This window comes from Fistularia commersonii, chromosome 14 (assembly GCF_037954325.1).
Source record: "Fistularia commersonii isolate RoL2024-O1a breed Wild chromosome 14, RoL_Fcom_v1.0, whole genome shotgun sequence".
Taxonomy (NCBI): Eukaryota; Metazoa; Chordata; class Actinopteri; order Syngnathiformes; family Fistulariidae; genus Fistularia; species Fistularia commersonii.
Window position 1 is genome coordinate 6,616,871 of NC_141297.1, and position 4,261 is coordinate 6,621,131.

Sequence of the window (4,261 nt, forward strand, 5' to 3'; positions counted from 1 at the left end):
CCCCTGTACAATCCGTGGAATTGGGTAAAGGAGTAGAGGCGGTTCCGCGATGCAGCACGACAGAAAACATGAGCGGAAAACATTTAATCCACCGTTCACGCATCCAGTGTCGCGTCTGCTTCGTGTCATGTGACTGGCCTTACCACGGCAGCGGATTTGGCGCAGCCGCAGCTCTCCGAGAACGGCCTTCAGTCACGGATGATATTGACCGAATCCAGCGTCCCCACGTTGTCTCCAAACGTACAAGCGAGACACATCGATACGACACGTCTGCTTCGAAAACTATAGCGAATTTAGCAGGTATCGCTTTTCAGTCTCTGGGTGCAGTGAATCGTGCAGGAGGCACAGGGGCCCCAAAATGAAGAGTGATGCAAAATGCCAGATCCCGGGGTCAATACTGGAGTGCGTAAGGGGGTCACTTCGCAAAAATTGAGAATAGCACAGTAGAATATCATTTTGGTTCCCTTTGTGTGGAGAGTCCCCACACACAGGGTGGCCATTTCTTGTAGTACACTTGTTATACTCTAGTACTAAAATTCAAATAGTTTATTGACGTAAAAAAAGCCACTATTTTTTTTTTCAATTTCCTAATGTGCAAATGTGTTTAAGCTAATTAATGTTTAACTTACGAAGTGAGTTCACTAAGTTTGAATTTTTTAAAGTAGCTTATAATGTCAGTTCGTGGAGCTGCTAACATTACAAGTTTCCCCTCCCAAACCCCTCACCCAGCAGGAGTGCCCCCCGTTCCCAGAGACCAGCGAGATCCCAGCTCCACACAGTCTCATATGGTTGCTTTGTTTGGTCTCCAGGCGGTTCTTTAAAAAAAAAAAAAATCCTAGCTGTGGACCTGCAGTGCTTCCAGATGTGACCTGCCCGAACATCAGGAACAGCACATCTCTGTGCGAACAAGAACAACCAACAGTCGGCATCACGTTCCGGCAACACAGCGAGGTTTGTATCGTCTTCACAGCAGCTCCTGTGTATTTTTTCATCTCTATTATATGTGTGTGTGAGCAAAAGGTGCGATGTGTATACCTGAGAATGTGTGTGTGTGTTCTTGTGCTGTTCAATGGATGACTCACGATGAACTGTTAGTCATACATCCAGGGACGCAGAAAATCCAAGGCCGCTCCATGTGTGTGTATGTGTGTGTGTGCGTGTGTGTGTGACGCCACGAGCTTTAACAGGCCTCTCGGCTATCCACTGCCCACCCGAGCCAGCAGAAGGTTCCGCCTGTTTACCAGGTGCATTTTAAACTCTCGCTGCTCCTCGGATTTTTACGGTGGAATTGAACAGAATGAAAAATACATGTGCGGTGGTTTCACCGCCTGTTAGCCTCGCCATTCATCACCGGCAACAAGACCGGGGTCAACGACCGCATCTGCTGTAACTCAATTTAGCCTCGAGATTTTCTCTGTCGTCACCTCGAAGGCTTCTGCAGAAGTTTTTTTGTTTGTTTGGCAAACTTTAATGTAAACACTTTTTTTTTTTTTTTGTCTGTCACAACAAATGTCCTCATTGCCTTTTAATGAAGGCTTCAAGTCATTATTCCAAAGTAGTTGACACAACAAACAGTCGTGAATGTGTGCCGATCAACATGTTTAACCATGATTATGATTATTTGGGAGTTAATTTGTGCATTTTAATATTTTTCCAGTGCCGGGATCTGTTGCTTTTGCTGCATTTAGCACCTCCCTTGCAATGTTTTCAATTTTGGCATGCTCGGCATGGGTTTGCTGTCACCCATTAAAACGCAAAACTAAATAATTTCAATGATTGGGGGGGGATGGGAATAATTGAGTCACATATTTGTGCAATTTCATAGATAAAAAGTGTTTAGTAATTCAGTCATTTCTATACAGTAAAGCCACTTAAACATTAACAAAAGTAAAGGAGGGGAAAAAGAACCAGATGTAAGACTGAACCCGGTCCAGTGCAGAGTGAGGTAATCCTACTCTCTTTCTCTCTGTACTTTGCTCAGCCTCAGGCGGAAGCATAAATCATAATTAATTCACGGCCGTCCGATTAATTCGGAAATTCACAACTTGTGAGAACAGGAACTTGTTGCAAAGCGAGAGTATGTTAAAGGAAAACCTGTCAAAATTCATGACTTAATACAAATTGGCAGCACATTCACATAGTTTGTAAAAGAAAATTCAAGTTGGAAAATAATATTTCCATAATTTGTTTGTCACAGCTGCGGGATTAGACCAGAAAATCGAATCCCCCGGTTTCCAATGTCGGTTTTACGTAACTTCAAAAGCGAAGGCGACGCTTCAGCCCGGATGTGCATCCACTGGGGCGTTCGGAGCAGTCAGTTGTGGTGGAGAAGCACGTCAGCAGCAGCGGCAGCAACAAGAAGCTGAATGACCAGGTCGGTAAGTGACCACATCTCAACAGAGTGTCTGCTCACTTTACGTAACATTTCCTGCACGATGCAGCCGCCGCCGCCTTTTCTACCGTGGTCATCGGAATAAAATTCAGTTTCATCTACAAGTCCTGCCCTGTTATGAGTGTAACTCCATTCCTGCACAGTCTGAGATCACCATAGAGACCTCTAGAGGGGTCCGTCATCAGAAGGCTAATCCTGCTCACCATGCATTCACCTGTTGATGCCAACATGGTTAAAAAAACAGCGGAAGGTCAAAGCACGTTTATATTTGCCGAATGTACTTTCTCTTTGCCTTCGACCACAGAAGGCTTTCTAACTGCTTCCCGGACCCCATCAGGGGCGGTCACCGGCAGGGGCTTAAGGACCGGGATTGCATGCATTTCGACATGCAATGGCTCGCTTTATGGCCCTGCTGATCACACAGCCAGCCCATAAAGGAACGTCAGCAACACCAAACAGATTCTTGTCGACTCCCGGAGAGGCCACACCAAGCATGCCCCGATGACCATCAACGGTGCTGCAGTAGAGAGGGTGAGCAGCACCAAATTCCTGGGGATGCAAATCAGTGAGGACCTCTCCTGTCTTGTACCACCAACACCACATCACTGGCGAAGAAGGCACGCCATCACCTCTACTTTCTTTGCAAACTCATGCACGCCTGCTACCAGAGCACCTGACCAGCTGTACCACTGTGAGGGGTGGGAGCTGCACGGACTACAACAGTATCACAGCTGGAAGGATCATCGGTGCCCCACTCCCTTACCTGAGAGACACACACCAACCGCCTCACCCACAAGGCGTCCTGGATTGTGAGTGACGTCAGCCACCCCGCACATAGCCTGTTTAACCTCCTGCCTTCCACCATCCCACTCTATCCCACTCCCTCCACCCAATGCCCTAGATGCCGATCTCTCCCCCCACTCTGAATTGGACTCCGATAACAAATCGAAACATTGTCATTTTCTTAACTTTTTTTTGCACTACTGCTACTTTGCACTGAAAAAACGATCATGCTGCGATTGGCCATTATATAGTTAGGTTACTCCCTACTGACCTTTGCTCTAAAGTGTACCCAAAAATAAAAAACTGCTGCTACTCAGTCACCCCATCAAAAATCACTGTATCTGCGTGCACTTTATACTTACCGTGGGATTGTGAGCAACATCTTTTCGATTTCTCTGCATGTTCATGCGGAGAAATAGACAATAAAGCTGACTTTGACTTTAGCTTTGTAAATCTGAATGCAGTCTAGCGCTAAACGCAAGAACTGTTTCACCTAAAGAAGCCATGTGGGAGTGGCCCATCCATAGAGTGCGATGCACCAGCAAAATCCAGGCTCCTTATTCTGTTGTGTTTCCATCTGCTCTAAAAGCTCCCGCAAGTGAAATTCATCCTGTCCACACAGTTGGATAGCAGACAAGAGTTTGCACTTTCATTGGCTTTGGAGAAGCCCCACTCTCGAAACCTACATGTGGCCCCCATGCAAGTACACACTCAAGTTCATTGTTTCACTGTAGGAGCTAACCAGCCAAACTGTCAGGTCGTAAATACTCTGAACGGTTGACATTAACCATTTAATCAACAACTTAAAATAGACACGATTTACATTTGCGCTACCCGAGAGCGCTAACCGCATCCGCACACCTATCATCTCTTTGCAGCTGCATGCAAAGTGCCTGAGTGGTGGAAAGAGGAACGGTTACATTTGGGTAAACGGGTTAACAGCAGGCAGTTAGAAAAAGGGGTGTGGTAATAGGGGAGAGCGGGAGAGAGCAGGAGAGAGAGAGAGAGAGAGAGCGAGAGGGGCCAAAGGAACGGGGCAATATATAGAGCACCAGAACACAAGTCTGGCTTTATCCTGCTTGTCTG

The 4,261-nt window shown here is 46.5% G+C and overlaps 1 long non-coding RNA gene across 1 annotated transcript; it reads left to right on the forward strand.

Moving 5' to 3' along the window:
- Positions 1-881: 881 nt before the first annotated feature.
- On the forward strand, positions 882-2,837 carry LOC147227097 (uncharacterized). The gene is made up of 3 exons (XR_015107070.1): positions 882-951; positions 2,198-2,378; positions 2,697-2,837. It is a non-coding gene; the product is annotated as an uncharacterized LOC147227097 (long non-coding RNA).
- The last annotated feature ends 1,424 nt before the right edge of the window (positions 2,838-4,261 follow it).